At 36.0% G+C, this 25110-nt stretch overlaps 1 pseudogene; it reads right to left on the bottom strand.

Moving 5' to 3' along the window:
* Positions 1 to 25110, bottom strand: part of LOC149527929 (uncharacterized) — a 137873-nt pseudogene that overhangs the window by 25327 nt on the left and 87436 nt on the right.

Below are 25110 nucleotides of genomic sequence, written 5' to 3'. Positions count from 1 at the left end.
AACTTGGCAATTCAAGCACCTTGGATATGTTACTTAGTGAAAACCTAGCAATGGTCACTATGTGTACTTGAGTTGTTCTATTATCTACCAAATCCCCATAGCATTCTTCCATCCACTTACCCATATCCCCAAGGTGTTCCAAAATCAAACGATCAAAACCCTTGTACCAAACACTATACTTGCAAAAAATCTAAAAACATTGTACTCTATCATGAATCATATGTACTATAGCTCCACCATGTATGCTACCATCCTAGATCTTGACATGTACTATAAACAGATTTAAATGTAACATGTCTTGCGTACTCTATCACACTTTCCTTCGCCCTCAAAATATGTACTATACAAATGCATCCCAACAATCTTCACCGTCCCCTATACATAGCACTAACATATCCTCACTACCCCATATACATAGCACCAACATATCCTCACCATCCCCTATACATAGCTCCTATACAATGTCATCATTATAAATATCTCAGTGAGTTTCATTGTACATACCATCCTCCATAGAAATCATCAATCATCACTATCCCCCTATATCAATCATCAGTCATTAACTCATCCTTTGTTAATCCTTACTCATCATCGTTACTTAGTCCCATTATACATAGCCCAATCTCATATTATCTCACATTAGATCAAGTCCTCTAGATCTTCCTGCTTCGTGCTTCAGAATGTCCTTATGTGAAATCCTATGTCACTAAAGTGTTTTCCTTAGAATTTTAGTTGCTATTGAATCTAGGCATTAGGTGCTATTGATAAGTCCTTGCAAGATACATCTTTCATCCCGTTAGACTTGGGCTCATTAGTATTGAGTCCTACTTATCTCTTTAGCACACAATTATTCTTTGTTGATTTACTCTTTCTTTTGATGTTGGATTTCAATTTTGGTTCTTGACTATCTTTTTCGAGCAATTTGGTTATCCCCTCCTCAAGGTTGCCACAATCATTCATATCATAGTGTGCTGCAAATGGGGCAGTCAAAAAGCAAGGTCTTGATTTGACTTTGTTTTTTTCTTTTCTACTTATGAGTTAGTCGGGTATAACCCTTGTATATCCAAACATATGATAATTTATGATTACATGGCGCACTTGGGAAATATCACTTGTTTTTGGGTTACCTAGTGTCATTTCCACTCTGATTCCTATTGGGTTTCATGTGTGATGTTGGTGTGAGGCCTCACCCCGACCCATCGTAGCATAGTGATGCATTACTATTTTTTTTTGATATTCACGACTCGAGATGTCGAGACATTATCTGATGCTTAGAACATACTTTATTATTTCATGTTGTGTGATGTTATTTTCAGTAATATTTGATGATTGTCATTTAATGTTTCATGTATATGTATGTTGATGAAATCAGTAAATGTAGGATTGAGACTTTGATTTAAGAGATTTTAAATGATTAAGAATTAAGTAGGATGAAGAAACCCTTATTGACGTATGTTTTAATTTATGTGAATTTCTGAATACGTATACATTTATGTACATGTGATTTTATGGGACTACTAATGTGTGCAATGAGTGTGCAGATATTTAGCCGAGAAAACCTATGGAGGAACATAACTGATCTCTTTGTGCTAATTTTTGGAAGCCTTGTTGTTCGTAATTCACGTATTGTATTGTGAGATATATGTATGTATCTTCTTTGTTCAGTGAATGTTAATGTTCGTAATTATGTTCTTTCAGTGTCGCTTGACACTCGTAAAATGTTTATGTGCTTTGGTGTGCTGTTTAGGGTTAATTGTTTAACCTTTGGACCAAGTTGGTTTAAGTTAGTGTCAGATTACTATTAGGTTCTTAATTGAGGTTAGTCATCCCTAATCCGGATTAGTGCTTATTTGCATGTTAGAGTAGTTAGAAGGTGCTATTTTATTCCTAGATTTTATTTGGCTCTAAACCTTTTTCCTAAGGCTTAAAACATGAAATTATTCTACCCAAAGGGTATGGGTATGGGTTAGGGGTCTTTTCCAACCCCTAAGCCCCTTTTATTGACTTTTGAGGTTACTCAAAAAGTCTCTTTTTGCCTTTGTGCTAAAATTGACCATGGGTATCTTGTGTTACCTCACCTCATCTCCACTTAGGGTTTAACCGTAGTGTAGGTTGAGTTAAGAGTTTCTAGAATTTCTAGTGGGTGGAAATAGTTATTGCTCCTTTTGGGTGGTTGAGTTAGAGGCTTATTTAGAGGCCCTTCTTGGACTTGTGGAGGTTGTTACCCAATCTCTACATTTAGAGAGGAATTCTTGAAGGTTGAAGGAAGGAAAGGGATACTCTACTCAAACTTGTTCATTTGCCATTACCTCTTTGTGAAGGTAGGAAATTCTCATCTCCCTTATTCAGTTTTTATGTTTTGTTTCATGTTCATGTTACCTTGTTGTTGTTTTACTATTTGTATGGTTGTGGGTATGTTGGAAAGATTTGAAAACTATGTTATTTTGGTTGTTTTCCTTTCATGTTTATGTTTGCAATTTTGAGTTTTTCTTGCATGGGTGTTTTGGTATTACTCACCCTTGGAGAGGGCAGAAGTGACCAATTTTTAGAAAGGTCTGTTTAGTCGAACTCCAACCAATATAGAGTCTCTTCTCAGGATGAGAAGAGGGAGAAAGGGTAGGGTGTTATGGGCCCCTACCTATCAGCACAAACCTTGTATGATTCTGGTATGTTGAAATGGAAGAACGGAAGTTCTTGGTATATAACCTCGATTGGGCATCTGTTGGTGTTGTGCTTGACTTCTCCTGGTTGGAAGAATCCACCTTTCCCTAGTGTTGATTCATTGTGAATCATATGGTGAAAACCATGTATGGATATGTATGTTCGATTGTCTCTTGGTTATGTTTTGTTGTCACCTGATCAGAATTCTATTTCCTCCATGGTTCTAGAAATGAGTTGCAGAAAAACATTATAAATCCCTTGATTTTGATCATGAAGAAAATTCAATTAAAATTTTGTAATGGGGATTGATATACTATGAAATTTTTAATTCAAACTTTGTTGTATTGGAAACGAAGTCGAGTTTTCTTCCTGGTTCTTTCTCGGCTGAGCCTTGAATCAGATTTGCCAATAAAATTGGTGTTTGAGTAAAATTGTTTATCTTGTGATTTAATTGCAAATTTTAAATTGGATGGATGCACATCAAAATAGGATGGAAATGGTGTTGTTCTACTTAGGCAAATTTCAAGTTTTCTTATATGTTGGATACGAAAATTTTATTATGAATGGAAGATTAGTTTTGTGATTATCGAAAATATATAAACTTTTGCATTGTGGTTTAAAATGATTACCTAAATCTCTTGGCTTATCTAATTGCTAGTAGTTCTATTAAATATACCTAAAAAAAAATAAAAATAAAAAAAAAATATTTAATAATGTTCCCCTTAGGTTTATTAAATGCATTGCAAAATTTCAACACCTAGAAGAGAAGAACGGTCATCCCCCTTAAAAACTAGAAAATATAAACTTCACTCCAACAAAAATAAAAATAAAAATCCATACTTAGAAAAAATCTGGGCTTGAGAAAATTTGCCCATCCTTTGAAAAATAAGGTTTTGCTTTTTGTATGAGGATGAATTAATCCCTCAATTACAAAAAAGCATCTATAAAATTCTCTGAATATTCTTGTTCTGAATTTATTAATATTAAATTTTAAAAAAAAAATAAAAAAAATAAAAAGGAAATAGACTTAAGCTTTTCAAAATATCCTAGACCTTATCTACTTAAATTTAAGTCATAACTATCTCTAGTTTGGTTTTTACCCATAAAACTTTTTAAAAATAAAACATCTTAAATTCTCCTTACCTGGGCGCCAACTTTTGCATTGGCTTTGAAAAGTTCTTTTTCTTTATAAAGTCAAATCATCACACCACTTTTGGGTGACGTCACTCTAGCAATTCATGGGAATTCGCAGCCTGACCATATCTTTGATTTGACATGCTTTGTGATTTCTGTAGTGATAGGAGGTTGTCTTAGTTTTTTAATGCCTACTCCCATTCTTTTTTATGCTTACCTTGGTCGCCACATCACACTTGAGTGTGGTCAGCGCTAGTGGGTTTGGGGCAGAGAGCCAAGCCTCCTTGGTAAGTGCTTGGAACTCGTCAGTCTTAGGGATTTGTGCTTGGAGTTTGGGGAAAGTAAGCTAGTTTATGTAAGTTAGGCACCACATGGGTAGTACATGGGTGGGGTGAAAAGTTAGTGCTAGGTTAAGATTAGTATAGGTTAGTTAGTTTTTTTGTAATTTTAGTTTGTGTGTTATTAAATGTTTAAAATTAGTTTAGTTTATTAAAGTTTGTTTTAGCTTTTCTTTTGTACGTTTTGTAAATATAGTTTATTTTAGTTTAAAGTATTAAAGTTTTAAGTTAGTTAAATTTAAGTTAATGAATTTTTTTTATCATTTTAAGTTGTTCATAACTTATGTATAGTCATTTGTTCAAGTTTTAATATATAATTATGTTAGTAGTATTCTTTTTAAAATTAATTATTAAAGTTAGTTATTATTTTAATCTAGTTTTGTAAGTAGGTTTTAAATAAGGTGTTCTTTATTATTTAGTTAAAATTAATGTTTAGTACTTAAACGGTTATATAGTTAATTGTTAATTGGTCAAGTTTTTTTTTATTTGTTTAGTTATTTTTTTAATTTAGTTTTTGAATTATTTCTTTTAGTTTAAATTTTAAAGATAGTTAGCTAGTTTAATTTTTGAGTATTAATTAGGTTAATTTAAAGGTTATTGGCTAATTAAAACAAGTTTTAAAGTAGACTCTATTTTCTTAGATATTTCGACCCAACTAACTCAGAGTCATCTACATTTTTTTTTAATTTAAATAATTTTAACTATAATGTTGTATAAGGAATGTAAGAACATAAGTTTATTGATATCAATCTTATATCAAAAGTTTCAAAATCTTAACGATGTAATCGTCCTCATGTTTATTACCTTAAGACGTAATGTAGAGAACCTGTGCTTAACTGTTATCATAATCATTTCAACTTAGAGCACTTTATTTAATAATTATAATCTTAAAAAATAAATTGTGTGTTTTTTCCCTCGTAGTTTGGGCATGACATTTTGGTATCAGATCCTAGTTTCAACGCTAGGAACCTTAAACCATTGTGCTTCCTAAATTTAACTCAAGCTTTTAATTGTGTAGATGCTGCCTACTCGTAGCCGACGATGCAGAGGTCGTAGCACTAGGGGTGGTAGAGCGGGACAGGAGGACGGACCACCTCCACCTCCACCACCACCTCCACCTCCACCACCACAGAACCCAAACCAGGACATTATAGATGCACTTCAGACTTTGATCGGTGTAGTTCAACAGAGAGTAGTACCTGTAGTTCAACCAGTTTAGCAGATTCCAGTAGTGGAAGTAGAGGGACCCGAAGGAGGTGGGCCCAGAGTCAGAGAGAGGACTAGGAGTCCCCCACCGAGGCAGTTAGAGGGTCAAGGTGAACATGAGGAAGAGTCCATACACCAGAGAGGACCCCCATTTGACAGATCTCCTAGACATGTAGGAGATGGCATCAAGGAATTGATTCGACTCAGACCACCATTGTTTACCGGTACCACTAAGGGTTTAGTAGCAGAGGCATGGTTGCAGAGCCTACAATGGTGCTTTGGGTTACGCCCTTATGGGAGTAATCTAAAAGCATGCCTAGCAGTTCATCAGTTGAGAGGGGATGCCTCCAACTGGTGGCATCAGGAGGAGATCATAGGTGGAGTGAGGATGGACACCCTCACATGGGAATCTTTCCTAGAAAGATTCTAGGAGAGGTACTTGTCAGAGCATTTTCAGCAGAAACAGATAGAGGAGTTCCATTCTCTTTATCAGAGAGGCCTTACAGTGGCTTAGTACGAGAGTAGGTTTCTCAAGCTCCTTCCTTATGTGGAATACATGAAGGACGAGAAACTACGGGTGCATCGCTTTATCATGGGTCTAAATTTCTCTCTTCAAGGCCTAGTTAGGATGGCCTTCCCTACCACCTTTAGACAGGCAGTGGAGATAGCACTAGTTATCGAGGATACTCGAGGTAGGCAGGAGTCACGGGATTGGTCTCAGAACTGAAACTCCTCCCAGCAGAAACCCCTTTGGAAAGGGAATCAGAACTATACAACAGGGTCCTCTAGGGGCCAGTAGTCTCAGCAGCCAAAACCCTAGCAGTAGCAGCAGCAGCAAAAACCTTATCAGGGTTATCAGGGCTCCAAGCCCAAGCAGTGGCAGTCACAAGGTCCTAGGCAGGATCAGAAAGTACAAGCTCCATAGTCATAGTCATTGAAGACTCAACAGTCTTCTAGGGGAGGATTCAGCGGATCTAGCAGGTTAGGAGGCCCACAACAGTCTGGGTCACAGGGTGCACAATCTTATACTCGCGGACCATGCTACACTTGTGGTGGCATGGGTCATATAGCTAAGGAGTGTCCACAGGGACAACCATCCAGTGGTCAGAGCAGGGCTTTTTCAGAGCTGACAGTTGGTGACATGGGTAGATCCCATAGAGTTTTTGCAGCGGTTGACAACCGCTAGGCTGAGCATCAAGTCACAGTTATCGAGGCTACAGGTATTATACAAGGCCATATGGTTGCAGTTTTATTTGTTTCTAGGGCTACTGACTCTTTTATATCTCCATTTGTGGTGGAGCGTTGCGAGCTAGTGGCAGCTAGAAAGGATGTTAGTTGGGAGGTAGAGTTAGCCTCGGGAGCCAGAGTGTCAGTTAGTTCCATGGTGTGGAGTTTTCAGATGCAGATTGGAGACATGTCCACTAGGACTAATCTACGCATTACCCCTCTAGGTTCTTATGATGTTGTTCTTGGCATGGATTGGCTTTATGCCCACAGCACCAAGATAGATTGTCAACAGAAGAGGGTGGAATGTGTGGATGATGATGGTATCTCTAGGGAGATCTTCAGAGTCAAGAGGCCAGTGTCCCTTCGTATGATTTCCGCTATGCATCTTAGATGGTGCATGCGAAAGGGTTGTCAGTTGTTTGCTATCACTATTAGTGACCGAGAGGAAGATTTAGAAAGGGAGCCATCCCTTGATGATTTTCCAATCCTTCAGGAGTTTGCAAATATGTTTCCTTTAGAGCTTCCTGGTATGCCTCCACCTCAAGCAGTGGATTTTCACATAGACCTAGTGCCAGGAGCTGAGCCAGTTTCGAGAGCACCATACAGGATGACTACTCATGAGCTTAGTGAGCTAAAAGCTCAGTTGGAGGAACTCTTAGAGAAGGGGCATATTCAACCTACTGTGTCACCTTGGGGTGCACCGGTGATCTTCGTAAAGAAGAAGGATGGATCACTTAGGTTGTGTATCGATTATCGGCAATTGAACAAAGTGACCATCAAGAATTGATATCCTCTTCCCAGAATCGATGATCTTTTTGATCAGTTGCACGGTGCCCGAGTATTTTCAAAGATTGACCTAAAGTCGGGTTACCTTTTTGGATAAGTTTGTGGTTGTGTTTCTTGATGACATTCTAATTTATTCTCATGATGAGAGAGAGCATGAAGAGCACCTGAGATAGGTATTGCAGAGTTTGAGAGAGAATCAGTTGTTTGGCAGCTTGTCAAAGTGTGCATTCTTCAGACTTGAGATACATTATTTGGGTCATGTCATATCAGGTGATGGTGTCTCAGTAGACCCATCAAAGATTAGGGCTATCATGGATTGGCCAGCACCCACCAGTGTTACCGAAGTGAGGAGCTTTATGGGGCTAGCAGGATATTACCGTCGCTTCATTTCAAGATTCTCTAGATTGGCACACCCCATCACTTCTCTTCAAAAAAAGGGGAAGAAGTATGAGTGGACAAAGAAGTGTGGTAGAGCTTTTGAAGAGCTCAAGAGAGCCCTCACGAGTGCACCGATTCTTGCAGTACCAAATCCTGTTGCAAATTTTGTGGTGTGCACCGATGCATCTTTAGATGGTTTAGGAGCAGTCCTTATGCAAGAAGGACGACCTATTTCCTTTGAGTCTAGGAAGTTGAAGCCTCATGAACTCAATTATCCTACTCATGACCTAGAACTAGCAGCAGTGGTTCATGCCTTGGTGAGATGGCGACATTTCCTTCTGGGTCATAGATTCGAGCTTCATTCTGATCACCAGAGCTTGCAGTACATATTTTATTAGCCAAACCTTAATGCTAGGAAAAGAAGGTGGATGGAGTTCCTGTGTGAGTATGATTTTGATGTACATTACATCAAGGGAAAGGAGAATGTGGTTGCAGATGCCTTAAGTAGAAGGCGCCATGAGCTTTCATCTGTGACTACTTGCACTGACTTGAGAGAGCGGATTTTGCAGCACTTACTAGCTGATGAGCTTTATGCAGAAGTTAGTCAGTTAGTACATTCTCAGAGACTCTTGGAAGGGAAGTTTGCAGAGTATTCCTTGGAGTCCGATGGACTTTTGCGGCATAGAGGACGTATGTATGTACCTTCCATTGGGGGTTTGCGCGAGCTCATTGTACTTGAGGCTCACAGAGCACCTTATGTAGCGCACCCCAGTGTTAAGAAGTTACATGCAGATTTGAAGTAGTTGTATCATTGGCCAGGCATGAGAGTGCAGATTGCTAGCATAGTTACGAGATGCCTCAAGTGCTAGAGGGTGAAGGCGGAGCACCGTCATCCTGGCAGGCTTCTCCAAACACATGAGATTGCAGTGTGGAAATGGGACACTATATCTATGGATTTTATTGTTGGTATTCCTATGTCATCTCGTCGCCATGATGCCATTTTGGTGATAGTTGACACATTGACCAAGGTTTCCCATTTCTCACCCGTGCATACTACATTCACAACACGAGACATAGCTTAGGTGTTCTTGCAGGACATTGTTAGACTTCATGGTGTTCCCCATAAGATCATCTCTGATAGAGAATCTTTGTTCACTTCTTCATTTTGGAGAGAGTTGCAGTCGGCTTTGGGCACTAGGCTCAATTTTAGTACAGTGTACCATCCTCAGACCGAGTGAGTGAATCAGGTTTTGGAGGACATGCTACGTATGTACATGATGGATCATCAGGTCAAATGGGAGGAATACCTTCACCTTGTCGAGTTTGCCTATAATAATGGGCATCATTCTTCCATAGGTATGCTGCCTTATGAGGCCTTATACGGGAGACCGTGCAGGACACCCTTGAGTTGGAACAGGATTGAGGATAAAGTATCTATCGGTCCCCAGTTAGTAAAGGAGATGGAGCTGCAGGTGACCCTGATTAGACAGCGCCTGAGAGAGGCATAAGATAGGTAGAAGAAGTATGCAGATGCAAAGAGGACAGATCGAGAGTATCAGGTTGGTGATAGAGTGTTCCTGAGGGTGCGACCACACAAGAGTCGGATTCGTTTCGGAAAGGGCTCTAAGTTGGCACCCCCGGTTTGTTGGGCCGTTCGAGATCCTTGAGAGGATAGGACCTGTTGCATACCATTTAGCTTTTCCACCTAGCCTGTCACGCATCCATGATGTGTTTCATATTTCAGTACTTAGAGGATACATTTATGATGAGTCTCATATTATAGATTGGGATGCTTTACAGGTGGAGTCGGACGGACAGCTAGCACTAGAGCCTATCCGCATTATTGGCCGATGGACCCTAGCACTTTGAGGAAGAGATCTGGACTAGGTTAGGGTCCAATGGGATTGTTACGATGAGGTCACGACTTCATGGGAGGATGCAGGACAAATGCAATCTCAGTACCCGTACCTTTTTGATGAACTCCAGGAGGAAGTTCATGCCTAGTGGGGGAGGATGTGAGGCCTCGCCACGACCCATCGTAGCATAGTGATGCATTACTATTATTTTTTGATATTCATGACTCGAGATGTCGAGACATTATCTGATGCTTAGAACATACTTTATTATTTCATGTTGTGTGATGTTATTTTCAGATATATTTGATGATTGTCATTTAATGTTTCATGTATATGTATGTTGATGAAATCAGTAAATGTAGGATTAAGACTTTGATTTAAGAGATTTTAAATGATTAAGAATTAAGTAGGATGAAGAAACTCTTATTGGTCTATGTTTTAATTTATGTGAATTTTTGAATACGTATACATTTATGTACATGTGATTTTATGAGACTACTGATGTGTGCAATGAGTGTGCAGATATTTAGCTAAGAAACCCTACGGAGGAACAGAACTGATCTCTTTGTGCTAATTTTTGGAAGCCTTGTTGTTCGTAATTCACGTATTGTATTGTGAGATATATGTATGTATCTTCTTTGTTCAGTGAATGTTAATGTTCGTAATTATGTTCTTTCAGTGTCGCTTGACACTCGTAAAATGTTTATGTTCTTCGATGTGCTATTTAGGGTTAATTGTTTAACCTTTGGACCAAGTTGGTTTAAGTTAGTGTCAGATTACTATTAGGTTCTTAATTAAGGTTAGTCATCCCTAATTCGGATTAGTGCTTATTTGCATGTTAGAGTAGTTAGAAGGTGCTATTTTATTCCTAGATTTTATTTGGCTCTAAACCTTTTTCCTAAGGCTTAGAACATGAAATTATTCTACCCAAAGGGTATGGGTATGGGTTAGGGGTCTTTTCCAACCCCTAAGCCCCTTTTATTGACTTTTGAGGTTACTCAAAAAGTCTCTTTTTGCCTTTGTGCGAAAATTGACCATGGGTATCTTGTGTTACCTCACCTCATCTCCACTTAGGGTTTAACCGTAGTGTAGGTTGAGTTAGGAGTTTCTAGAATTGCTAGTGGGTGGAAATAGTTATTCCTCCTTTTGGGTGGTTGAGTTAGAGGCTTATTTAGAGGCCCTTCTTGGACTTGTGGAGGTTGTTACCCAATCTCTACATTTAGAGAGGAATTCTTGAAGGTTGAAGGAAGGAAAGGGATGCTCTACTCAAACTTGTTCATTTGTCATTACCTCTTTGTGAAGGTAGGAAATTCTCATCTCCCTTATTCAGTTTTTATGTTTTGTTTCATGTTCATGTTACCTTGTTGTTGTTTCACTGTTTGTATGGTTGTGGGTATGTTGGGAAGATTTTAAAACTATGTTATTTTGGTTGTTTTCCTTTCATGTTTATGTTTGCAATTTTGAGTTTTTCTTGCATGGGTGTTTTGGTATTACTCACCCTTGGAGAGGGCGGAAGTGACCAATTTTGGGAAAGGTCTGTTTAGTCAGACTGCAACCAGTGTAGAGTCTCTTCTCAGGATGAGAAGAGGGAGAAAGGGTAGGGTGTTATGGGCCCCTACCTGTCATCACAAACCTTGTATGATTCTGGTATGTTGAAATGGAAGAACGAAAGCTCTTGGTATATAGCCCCGATTGGGCATTTGTTGGTGTTGTGCTTGACTTCTCCTGGTTGGAAGAATCCACCTTTCCCTAGTGTTGATTCATTGTGACTCATATGGTGAAAACCATGTATGAATATGTATGTTCGATTGTCTCTTGGTTATGTTTTGTTGTCACCTGATCAGAATTCTGTTTCCTCCATGGTTCTAGAAATGAGTTGCAGAAAAAAATTATAAATCCCTTGATTTTGATCATGAAGAAAATTCAATTAAAATGTTGTAATTGGGATTGATATCCTATTAAATTTTTAATTCAAACTTTGTTGTATTGGCAATGAAGTCGGGTTTTCTTCCTGGTTCTTTCTCGGCTGAGCCTTGAATCAGGTTTGCCAATAAAATTGGTGTTTGAGTAAAACTGTTTATCTTGTGATTTAATTGCAAATTTTAAATTGGATGGATGAAATCAAAATTGGATGGAAATGGTGTTGTTTTAATTAGGCAAATTTCAAGTTTTCTTATATGTTGGATACAAAAATTTTATTATGAATGGAAGATTAGTTTTGTGATTATCGAAATTATATAAACTTTTGCATTGTGGTTTAAAATGATTACCTAAATATCTTGGCTTATCTAATTGCTAGTAGTTCTATTAAATATACCTAAAAAAATAAAAATAAATATTTAATAATGTTCTCCTTAGGTTTATTAAATGCATTTACAAAATTTCAACACCTAGAAGAGAAGAACGATCATCCCCCTTAAAAATTAGAAAATATAAACTTCACTCCAACAAAAATAAAAATAAAAATCCATACTTAGAAAAAATCTGGGCTTGAGAAAATTTGCCCATCCTTTGAAAAATAAGGTTCTGCTTTTTGTATGAGGATGAATTAATCCCTCAATTACAACAGAGCATCTATAAGATTCTCTGAATATTCTTGTTCTGAATTTATTGATATTAAATTTTAAAAAAAAAGAAAAAAAAGAAAAAGGAAATAGACTTAAGTTTTTCAAAATATCCTAGACCTTATCTACTTAACTTTAAGTCATAACTATCTCTAGTTTGGTTTTTACCTATAAAACTTTTTAAAAATAAAACACCTTAAATTCTCCTTACCTGGGCGCCAACTTTTGCATTGGCTTTGAAAAGTTCTTTTTTTTTATAAAGTCAAATCATCACACCACTTTTGGGTGACGTCACTCTAGCAATTCATGGGAATTTGCAGCCTGACCATATCTTTGATTTGACATGCTTCGTGATTTCTGTAGTGATAGGAGGTTGTCTTAGTTTTTTAATGCCTACTCCCATTCTTTTTTATGCTTACCTTGGTCACCACATCACACTTGAGTGTGGTCAGCGCTAGTGGGTTTGGGGCAGAGAGCCAAGCCTCCTTGGTAAGCGCTTGGAACTCGTTAGTCTTAGGGATCTGCGCTTGGAGTTTGGGGAAAGTAAGCTAGTTTATGTAAGTTAGGCACCACATGAGTAGTACGTGGGTGGGGTGAAAAGTTAGTGCTAGGTTAAGATTAGTATAGGTTAGTTAGTTTTTTTGTAATTTTAGTTTGTTTTAGCTTTTCTTTTGTACGTTTTGTAAATATAGTTTATTTTAGTTTAAAGTATTAAAGTTTTAAGTTAGTTAAATTTAAGTTAATGAAATTTTTTTATCATTTTAAGTTGTTCATAACTTATGTATAGTCATTTGTTCAAGTTTTAATATATAATTATGTTAGTAGTATTCTTTTTAAAATTAATTATTAAAGTTAGTTATTATTTTAATCTAGTTTTGTAAGTAGGTTTTAAATAAGGTGTTCTTTATTATTTAGTTAAAATTAATGTTTAGTAATTAAACAGTTATATAGTTAATTGTTAATTGGTCAAGTTTTTTTTTATTTGTTTAGTTATTTTTTTAATTTAGTTTTTGAATTATTTCTTTTAGTTTAAATTTTAAAGATAGTTAGCTAGTTTAATTTTTGAGTATTAATTAGGTTAATTTAAAGGTTATTGGCTAATTAAAACAAGTTTTAAAGTAGACTCTATTTGCTTAGATATTTCGACCCAACTAACTTGGAGTCATCTACATTTTTTTTTAAATTTAAATAATTTTAACTATAATGTTGTATAAGGAATGTAAGAACATAAGTTTATCGATATCAATCTTATATCAAAAGTTTCAAAATCTTAACGATGTAATCACCCTCATGTTTATTATCTTAAGACGTAATGTAGAGAACCTGTGCTTAACTGTTATCACAATCATTTCAACTTAGAGAACATTATTTAATAATTATAATCTTAAAAAATAAATTGTGTGTTTTTGCCCTCGTAGTTTGGGCATGACAGTTGGGGCAATCCTTGTGTGTTTATTTTGAGTCAGTCCTATGCAAAACAGTGACAAGGCCTTGATTTTCTTGGTTATCATTGACACAAAAGTATGCATCCTTGCTTGAGGTATGATCCTCAAGCAACCTTGTGTAACATGAAAACAACCTCTAGATGTGGGACTTGCACTATGAGATTGAATCTCCAGAGAAGGTTCACTTCCTCACTATCAGGATGCACCTACACTATCACTTTGAGGGAAAAGGGAGAAGGAAACTAAAAGAAACTGTAGAAAGGGAAAGGGGGGTGATACACTGAGATAGAATGATGGTTACAACTCTGCCCATGACTACACAAAACATGGATAAAAACTCCCAAATACATAGTTCTAAGCTCCAATCTATCTTCCAAGAAACCACATGCAAGTTAGAACAGATTAGTTGCTGAAAGGAAGGAAAACTTCACAACACAACACTTCACCAATAAATCAAACACAACACTTCACCAATAAATCATACACAACATGCAAATCTAATAAAGTAGAAGGGAAAAATTCACCACAAGGAAAGTAACATGCACAAGATAGTAGAATGGATAGAAGAGGTAAAACTGAGAAGTTTCATTAATGGAAGGAAAAAATGGCAGAGCATAATGCTACTACAAGATATAAATAGAGAAGAACCCAAAAAATATATTTATAACTTGACTTTATAGATTAGGCATATCTCTGAGGTAACTTGAAGTTCAAACCCCACAAGATGGAGTCAAGTTGGAGAGAGCATGAATAACTGAAGAGTTAGAGTGAGATCTGATCATGAAGTGCAATTTTTTGTAATGAAGTGATAGGAAGAAACCCAAATCAATGCACCTAGCCATAAAAGAGATCAAACCCAAAATATCTTATCATTACAATCAATAAAAGGGCATGGAGATGCATTGACACCATGGAACAAGGCCCAAAATATCAATTTGCATTGAAGAAATGGTCCTTGTAATGTGTCATGACCAGAATAAATGAATTCGCTCTGCTGTCAAAAAATATTGGGTGGGATAACACAAGATGTTAACCCACTGTGAAAATATAGAGTTGACCCACGTGAATATATCTGATTTGCCCCAAAAAAGATGAGTCGTCAATGAAGATCTTCATTTTGAATATGGATAGTCCAGATGCTGCAAGAAATCTCCCCAACACATGAATAAAACCCAACTGTAGATCAAGATCCTCTTCATTTGAAACAAAGGGTTGAGATGTATTCAAAATCTCCAAAGATGCATCCAAATCTAACAGGCATGCCATCTTTGCAAGAGGCCCAAGAAACAATGCAAAAATATGAGCACCATTGGATAAAAAAGAATCTCAAAAAAGAAGAAACCTACCATGTGGCACAAAATTGCTGGCCAACACATTCCCAAATGCATGGTGGAAGAGGCAACAACTATTTCACAATTTTGCGAGAGCCAAAAGTGATACTTTTCAAAATGACAAAAATGGGATAACACACAAGTTTTCCCACTACCATGTGGCTCAAACCCATTCGCCACAATATTGATTAGAACTAATGACCATCACATCTTTGCAAGTGATCACATCAAGGCATGATTTATTCCCTTTGACTCAAGCCAAAGTCCACTCTCATGCCACATGCCCCCCCTCCATCTTTAAACATAGAAGTCTATCTCCTCCACCTATCTTAGTTAACTAAAGCCTATCTCACACATCACTCAATGTATTGTCTATTGATATTTCTTATCTCCTCCTCACCCAATTACCTATAAATTGAACCCTTTGTTCCTTACAAATCAACCACCTTCTAAGTAGAATTATTATACCATTTTGAGAGCTAATTACTTTCAAAGCACTATTTGGCGATACTCATATTTCCATGCATCTATCAAATCCATCCTTTGTTGAAGATTGAGCACCAGATTTGAGTACATATCTACGATCATGACCACATCAACACATCAAGGAGGTTACACAAAGACACAGGTTTGCATGTTTTTTTATTTAGTTTCCTTATTGGTTTATCATATATGTTTGTTAATTGATTTAATTTGTTAGATGTTTGGCTTTGGATTTATATCTTTTGCATCCTGATTCTAACACATACAAGGGACATAATGCATTCATAATTTGGAACCTATTTTGGGTCCCCTTCTTGGATCTTGTGTCAGGGTTGATCTAAGGCATTTTCCTTGCCTAGTCGGTCGATGAGAGAAAGTTTATTCTGAATCTTTTATAAGCACCTAATTTTCCTCATTTTTCATCTATAATTTTAAACAAGCATACAAAGATATATGCATACACAGATAATGTAATCCAGATTATATAGAAGATCAAATGTTTGAAAGTATTTTTTTTTCATATTTTTAAGAGTTTTTCTGTCTTTTTATTTGGCCTTTTCGGAGGTCTCCTGCTGAAAATTTCAAGCCAAAAATTTCATCGGTCCCTAAAATTAGGCAGCCGTAGGCTCACTATTTTAGGGACTTAAATTATATTTATAGTTCTTCTTTCCAATGGTGTAAGTATTTTCAAAATTTGAGCTCTAAGTCAAAAGTTATGACCCCAACAAGTTGGGGTAATTAAACACCTAGTTTTAAATAGTTTTAGTTTAATTTTGTTGTTTTTATTATAGCCACATAAACATTTCAAATTCATGGCTATGGTGACTGTTGATATTCCATCATTTTATATATTCTCTCAATTTCAATTAATAAGATGGATTTTGGTTTGCATTCAACTCTTTCGAGTTTTGCAATATTTTCCAGAACTTGAAAATTGGTATCATAGGTATTCTGATTCACCAAACATCATGTTTGCAACCCACTTCTTAAATTTAGATTAGTGGTATTAGAGAAAGAACACTCCTGTATGCCAACTAACATAAGAACTTCCTATCAATGATTAGGATTGGCCACGAGAAATTTATCGAAATACCTTCCTTTGCGGTGCACAAAACCAAAAATGTTAGATAATTTAGTAGACTCTGTGAAGAAGATGGTGGAAGAGGCTTTGGCTAGGCAATGAGAAGATATGATGAGTAAGTTTTTAGAAATTTTGAAGACCCAACAAGTGCCCAATTTAATAGCACCGTTCCATGGGAACACCCCCTTTAAAGTACAGGTGAATTTTGATATCCCAAATTTTGAAGGAAAAGTTGATGCTGATGCTATTGATTATTGGTTATCCAAGTTAGAATGATACTTCTCTGTAAATAATTTTTCTAATGTGGAAAAAATAACATTTTCCCTCTTGAAAGAAGAAATCCATGTCAAACTAGCTTGAGAAAAAATATTATTGAATAAGCAAAGTGAAGCTAGAGAAGAGTTGGAAATACTCTTTGATAATAAACCCACTTGGGGAGAATTTGTGGAATACATAAAAGAAGCATACTTTCCTGAAGATGTATATGAATAGAAATATGTAGAATGACAATTTCTTCGACAAAAGAGGGACCAATCTATACAAGATTACACCAATACATTCCATGCACTCTCTACAAAACTTGGTATAGAAGATTTAGAGAAGCATCGAATTCTAAAATATCATAGTGGGCTTCATAGACACATTCAAAATGAAATAGAATTCTTGAATATTGAAACATTGGCAAGTGCTTACAAATATGCTACAAAAATTGAACTCAAACAAAAAGGAAAAAGAGATTACTTTTCAAATAATAAGGTAAGGGGTGAAGATAGTAATAAATTCAGAGGAAAACTAGTGGGGAAGGACCCTCCCACAAATCCACCCAAGAATACCTAGTGGGTTACTAAAAGACACAAACAGATATAGGCATGTGGTGTGAGATACATAAGAGTCCAACTCATAACATGAAGGAGTGTCAAAGAATTAAAAACTTGATGACAAAAATACAAGGACATGAAGCTAAGCATGAATCCACACCAATAGAAACTCCTAACAATAATTTGGTGATAGAAGCAGACCTGTATGCCATAGTTACGAAAACAAAAGTAGTTCCATGTGAAGATGAAGAGTGATTGTTCCATTCATAGATGCGGGTTGATGGAAAGCCTCTACATTTTATCGTTGATAGTGGTAGCGAAGAGAACTTAATTTATATGGAGACAACCAAGAGATTAAGTTTAAAGATGAAAAGACACCCACAACCATACTCTATGGGATGGGTTAATGAAGGAAAAGACATTAAGGTAAATCAATAGTATACTCAATCAAAAACCATTCAAGGCTGAAGTAATTTGTGATGTAGCACCTTTAGATGTATGTGATGTTTTGCTAGGGTAGCCATACATGTATCAAAGGCATGGGGTGTATGAATCCAGACCACGTAGTGTCACAATCAAGCTTGGTAAAAAGAAATATCAAATACTAGAGGTATGCCCAACTCAAGCTACTTCTTTAATTAGTGCTAAACAATGTAAACATTTAATTCCTCAAACTAGAACTTTTGCAGTCCTCATGATTTTTTCTGAGAAAGAAAAGTTAGTTGTCCTTAACACACACACACACACAGGTGGCCACAACAGTAGACCAGTGAAAGGAGATGGATAAAATCTTGACAAAATACCATAGTGTGTTTAAATCACCAGTAGGGGTCCCAACACACTATTGAGTCAAGAATTATATATTGATCTATTTCTAGGAAGACAATTACCACATGAGCTAATATATAGGAGGTCAGTTATGGAAAATGATGAAATTAAGAGACAAATTCAAGAATTGATTGAAAAGGGACATATCAGACCAAGTGCTTCACCTTGTGGAAACACTATTGTTTTGGAAAGAAAGAAAGATGGGACATGGAGACTTTGTATTGATTATATGGCACTTAAAAAAATTACTGTGAAAAATAGATATCCAATTCCTCAAATCAATGATCTTTTGGATCAACTTAAGGTGGTTAAGTTCTTTACAAAAATTGACTTGAAATCTGGATATCACCAAGTACCAATTGATCTAGTAGATGTATGGAAGACTGCATTCAAGTCCAAGGAAGGTTTGTTTGAATGTTTGGTTATCCCTTTTGGCCTTACAAATGCTCCCGCTACATTTATGAGGTTGATGAATGATGTGCTTAGACCATTCATTGATTCTTTTGTAGTTGTTTATTTGGATGATATCCTCATTTTTAGTAAAACTTGGTCTGAACATTTGCAACATGTTGAACAAGTACTCTTGGGTTTACAGAAACATAAACTCTATGCCAACATAGACATGTGCTCTTTTGGTATGCAAAGCATCTAGTACTTAGGGTACATCACTAATTGTGAGGGTGTTCATGTGGAGCCTACAAAGATACAAATAATTAGAGATTGGCCACCTCCTAATTTTTTTTATAGAAAATCCCAGTTTCTTGGGTCTAGCCAACTTCTAATGCAGATTTGTATTTGGTTTTTCACATTTATCATGGCCTCTTAATCAGTCACTCAAAAGTGGAACACAAGAAATTTTTTGATGGATAGAGGAAAAATAAAAAGCATTTGAGGAATTAAAACTCAGATTATGTTCAGCTCTAATATTGGTCCTTCTAGATTTGCAACAATCATTTGAAATAGAAATAGATGCATCAGATTACACTCTTGGTGCTATACTCATGCAACATGGGCATCTCATTGCATACCATAGTGAGACATTTTCTGAAATAGTTTGAAGGTACCCCACCTATGACAAGGAGTTTTGTGCCATTGTTTAGGTTTGTAAATAGTAGAAGCATGATATTTTGGGAAAGAAAACTGTGATACATACATATCATAAACCTCTTCAATTCTTGCAAACACAAGGGAAGTTGCAGAATGATAGGCATCAGAGGTGGTCAACTTATTTGCAATAATTTCACCTCAACATTCATCATAAAAAAGGCTGTACCAATAAAGTAGCAGACTATTTGAGTAGGCCTCCAATCATAGGTTTGAAAATGGTGTTGGATTCCTGTGGCCATCAAACAGGAACTTGGGCTCAACTATATGGTAATAATCCTAATTTTTGTAACATTTACAACACAGTCTTAGAAGGGAAGCATGTTCCTAAATTTTATATACAGGATGGGTTACTTTTTCATATTGGTCACATATGTGTCCCTAGTGAAGAAATACAAAAAATAATATGGGAAGGACACTATAGCTAGGTGGTAGGACATTTTGGTATTGGTAGGACTACTACAATTCTCCAAAAGTATTTATAAATTGGCCAAAAATGAAACATGATATTGTTCTATATATAAAATCTTGTGTTGTATGTGCAATTGCAAAGCCTTCAAACCATAAATTGAGCCTTCATCTACCTTTACCTATCCTTGATAAACCATGACATTCTGTTTCAATGGATTTTATGTTTGGGCTCCCAAGTAGCAGAAGGGGAAATGATTGTATATATGTGGTAGTAGATAGATTTTCTAAGATGGCTATCATGGTGGCCTGTAAAAAAATGATTTCAATAGAGGAGACTACAAGCTATTTTTTGAACATGATTGGGTTAACTTTGGGCTGCCAAAAAGTATTATTTTAGATAGGGATAACAGATTCCTAAACAATTTTTGGTCTTCATTATGGGCTAGAATTGACACAAAGTTGACAAAGTCTATAGAATTCCATCCTCAAATAGATGGCCAAATAGAGGTAGTCAATAGAATGATTATCCATGTCCTTCAAATGTACCACTTCAAACACCCACATACATGGGATGAGAGCTTTCCTTATGTGTGGCATAGCTACAACCATGCACTCCACACTACTATAGGACTTAGTCCATTTGAGGTTTGTCTTGGGTATCAACCATTAGCACCTATAGATGTAGTGCTACCCATCTTGCAATCTAGTCAGCCACTAAATATTGAAAAAGAGGTAGATAAAGAAAACAAATTTATTGAAAAGATCAAATAGTTACAACAACAAGTTCATGATATTTTAGAGCACAACAATAAGAACTATAAGGAAAGACATGATCAAAATAGAACTCCCCATCATTTCCAGATTGGTGACAAGGTATGGCTACATCTTTAGAAGGAGTGCCTCCAAGAACCTTATAGAAAGCTTCGTCCTATTCAGTATGGACCATACTGTATGCAAGAAAACTTACCTGTTGGGAACAAGAGTAAACAAACACACATTAGTTGTAATAGATATATCAAGTATTCAAAATAAAAAAAACACAACTAATGCTATGCTTCAGTTTTGCAACTCAATGCAACCAAAAAGACCAAGTCATCAAGCAACCTCAAATAGCTCAACAAAGACACCCATGAGAGGCCTTGTTGGTGTGTTTAGATTGGAGGGATGTTGGTGTGCTCTCCCAAAACACAACTATGGTGAATCTCTTGATATTGAAATGCAAATGTGATGATGAAACTATGCTATATGAATGAAGAACACCTCAAACAATAGCTATGGAGGAAGCCATGTTGGAGAGCATTCAAGGATATGGAAATAGAATGCAATAAAGAAACTAAGCTAGTATGCAAGTGAAATGAGAATGTAAATGCATGAACAAACTAATCTAACAATGCAAATGCAAGCTATCAACTACCAAAGGTTAGTATGCAAGAAACTCTAGAAAATCACTACAAAGCTCAAATGGAAAACTAGCATAATAACAATGCATGTGAGGGAGATGAAAATGCTTGAGACAAGGGCTCTATTTATAGGCTTGAGAGAGACCCTGGGTGAGGTGGCATCTATGTGGCATCCACATGGTGCCACAAGGAGACATGTAAGCAAGCCATGCAAGTGGTCAACATTCAAAGTTTGCTCACACGTGTGTGAGCAAACGTGAAAGAAGGAGTGGGGGACAAAGGTGTAAGAGGTGTGAGAAGTGTGAAGGGTGTGAGAAGTGTGAGGGTTCCTCACACATGTGTGAGCACACTCTTAGGACTAAAAGGGAGTTCAGCACGATGTTTAGGATAAATAAGTGGGATTAAGAAGTGGGTAGGCTTAGAAGGATGAAAGTGATAGGTGTAGACTAGGGTTTAGGGTAAGTTTAAGATTAAATTAAATAGGATTTAATTTAATCATAGGTTTAAAGAATTTAATGGAATGGAGGGAATTAAATAAATATAATTTATTTAAAAAGGGGATTTATGGAGAATCATGCATTAAAAAAATTTAACACATTAGGAATGGAAGTGTTTAAATTAGATTTAAACACCCTAGGAAAGTGAACCTATTTAATTAAATAAATTTAATTAAATAAGTAGAAGAATATAAAAAATATAATTAATTAATAAATAATCAATTATAATGTCAAGGGAAATATTAAATAAATTAATATAGTGTTTAGGACAATTTAAAGTGTCTACATTTTTCCCCTCTTTGATGTGATGTTGGGATGACATTATATCAAAGAGAAGAAATTGTAGATTTCCCTAGAAAAGAGATAGGAGTGGCGGGAGTGGTGTCAAAGTGCCAATAGGGGAGGAGGGTGCCCCCTCAAGGAATGAAAAAGGAACATATTTTGCCCCATTTTCTCGAAAATAGACATAGGAAGGAAAAGAGGAAAAATGCTTAAATGAAGGCCTTGCATGATTTGTTGGTAAGATTGAAATGAAGTAGGGTGAATTGGATAATGATTAATCTAAATGCAGCTTAACTACATGAATTCATGGGATTCAGTTATGTTCATATAGGAGAGCACACCCTAGTTTGATATTGCAAAAGGAGTTATGCACCAAATGCTATAGTAGCATAGATGACAAGGTTCCTTTGCATGGACTAGGCTCTCAAAACAATAGATGTAGGTTTTAGAGTCATGATGGAACAAATGACATATACGCATTGGAGAGGTCTAGGTACACCCAAAGTCTTTTAAGGGATCTTGGTGGAAAGTGTGCTAACCCATTGCCCCCAATGAGCAATGCATAACCATAACTTGAAATCATCGTAGATGTGGTAAAGAATCATAAAAATAGATCATATTGCAAAATGACACGTATAATTAGGTTAAACCATCCAAATGATACCAAGATCTATTGAAGATCAAGGCACATGTGGGGAGGCTATTGCTGACACACAAAGATAAAATCAACAAAAGACATTATGACCAAGTAGTCATTCAATCCATAGTTCTTGCCATGAACTTGATTCTACTAGTGATATTTGTTAAGCTTGTGTAAGAAGGATTCATCCTATAAGGAAAAAAATTATTTTTTGATTGAATTGTATTGAAATGTTTGTGATTGTTCATTGGAAATTGTGTGAAAGGAACAAGGTTCTCAAATCATTTAGTCTTAGTGTGAATTTGTGTAAGTTTGTTTGCAATCACTACTTGATAAGCTCAGTTTGATGGTGTGAAGCTCAGTATCATGAGATAAATAGAAGAATCTAGATAAGATATGATAATATAATGGATGAGTTGGATTGGAATGGAAGAGGAATGTGAGAAATCAAGTGATAAATGTTCTCTAGAGGAAAGTTTGCTTAATGGAAGACTAGAAATGTGATTAAGATATATGAAAATTGATGGAAAAATGAAGCAATTGATTACGAAAAATGATGTGTAAAAAAGATTAGAAGAAGGGAATATGATTAGATTAGAGGAGAAATGAATTGATTGAATTGTTGAAAATGATGAGAGTGGGACCATTGACAAGGGAGATCCAAGGAATGGTAAATGGATGAAAGGGTGGGGGTATCTGAATGGAACAAGAGTAAAAAAGAAAATGTTAGCCAATATGTATATATCAAATGTTCAACAATAAAATGAAAACTAACTAACACTTGCTTGATTTTGCAACTCCAAGCAACCAAAAGACCAAGTCCTCACACAACCTCAAACAACTCAACAAATACACCCATGAGAGGCCTTTGTTGGTGTGTTTAGATTTGAGGGATGTTGGTGTGCTCTCCCAAAACACAACTATGGTGAATCCCTTGATATTGAAATGCAAATGTGATGATAAAACTATGCTATATGAATGAAGAACACCTCAAACAATGGCTATGGAGGAAGCCATCTTGATGAGCATTCAAGGATATGGAGATGGAATGCAATAAAGAAACTAAGCTAGTATGCAAGTGAAATGAGAATGTAAACACATGAAAAAACTAATCTAATAATGCAAATGATAGCTATCAACTACCAAAGGTTAGTATGCAAGCAACTCTAGAAAATCACTACAAAGCTCAAATGGAAAACTAGCATGATAAAAATGCATGTGAGGGAGATGAAAATGCTTGAGACAAGGGCTCTATTTATAGGCTTGAGAGAGGCCCTAGGCAGGTGGCATCTATGTGGCATCCACATAGGTGCCACATGGGAGACATGTGAGCAAGCCATGCAAGTGGTCGACATTCAATGTTTGGAGTGGGCGACAAAGATGTAAGAGGTGTGGAAGGCATTAGGGGTGTGGAAAGTGTGAGGGCTCCTCACACATGTGTGAGGGAACACTTAGGATTGAAAGGGGGTTTAGCAAGGTGTTTAGGATAAATAAGTGGGATTAAGAAGTGGGTAGGCTTAGAAGGATGAAAGTGATAGGTGTAGACTAGGTTTTGTATGCGTGAATATGTGGCCTCTGCTAACACACACACTTCAACACGGTCATTGTATGCGGATTCATCTCGAAATGAACATTGGATTGTTCATCCAAAATTTGCCCTGCAAAGCGACCTATTGCCTTCTATCTAAAGGGAATTGCTTGTTAGATATCCTCATATTTGAGGTATTTAAGCAACCAGACCCTCTAAGAACGAAGGATTTGACAATGAAATTAAGCTAAGAATGAGTATGCAGATTAATCTAGAATGAAAGATGCAATGTAATCTAAGAACAAATAAAGCAAACTAGATTAAGCATATGCATGATTAAACTAAAATGAGATTAAACTAAGAATGAGAATGCATGCAAGAAATGTCAGTAAATGTGAGCATGAATTTCAATAGCAATTCGATAGAAAATCAATTCATCCTCTCTGAAATGAAGAGAGGAGGGTCTCTTAAATAGACTTTCCTAGAATCCATCAACGGTTGAGATCAATTTCAATCAACGGTCAGGATTGAAGATGAAGTTTAGTCATAAAGGAAGATTCCCAAATTAAAGGGAGTTAACTGATTTAATTTGAGTAAAGTAAGGAGTTAACTGATTTAATTCCTTTTTTTATTCACAATGAACTGGGAATTTTCCTTTTTGAACTGAAGAGAGGTTTTTTTGAGATATTTAATTTAATAAAATGAGATATGCTCTCTTAATTACCTTTTTCATTTAATTAAATAATATTATTTAATTAATTAAAGATTCTTTTCTCATTTAATTAAATAACTTCATTTAATTAATTAGGAATGACTTCCCATTTAATTAAATAACTTCATTTAATTAATTAGAAATAGCTTTCTCCATTTAATTAAATAATTTGTTTTAATTAATTAAAATAGGCACATTTATTAAATTAAATAAATTTAGTTCCATAGTACATTAGCCTTAGGATATGATTTAATTTAATTAAAGTATAAATACTTAATAATTAAATAAAATATTAATCAATAGGTTTAATGTAACTAATATGAGTAAATACTATAGGAATTAAATAATAAGCATGATGAATGCAGATTAGGGTTTTCTGCATCTGACAATTAAGTCAAGT

This window comes from Cupressus sempervirens, unplaced genomic scaffold (assembly GCF_028749045.1).
Source record: "Cupressus sempervirens isolate cs-2001-9-10 unplaced genomic scaffold, ASM2874904v1 CseChr00c100005_01, whole genome shotgun sequence".
NCBI classification, from domain to species: Eukaryota; Viridiplantae; Streptophyta; class Pinopsida; order Cupressales; family Cupressaceae; genus Cupressus; species Cupressus sempervirens.
Note: the sequence above shows the minus strand (reverse complement) of the source record. Positions and strands in the feature narration are given on the sequence as shown.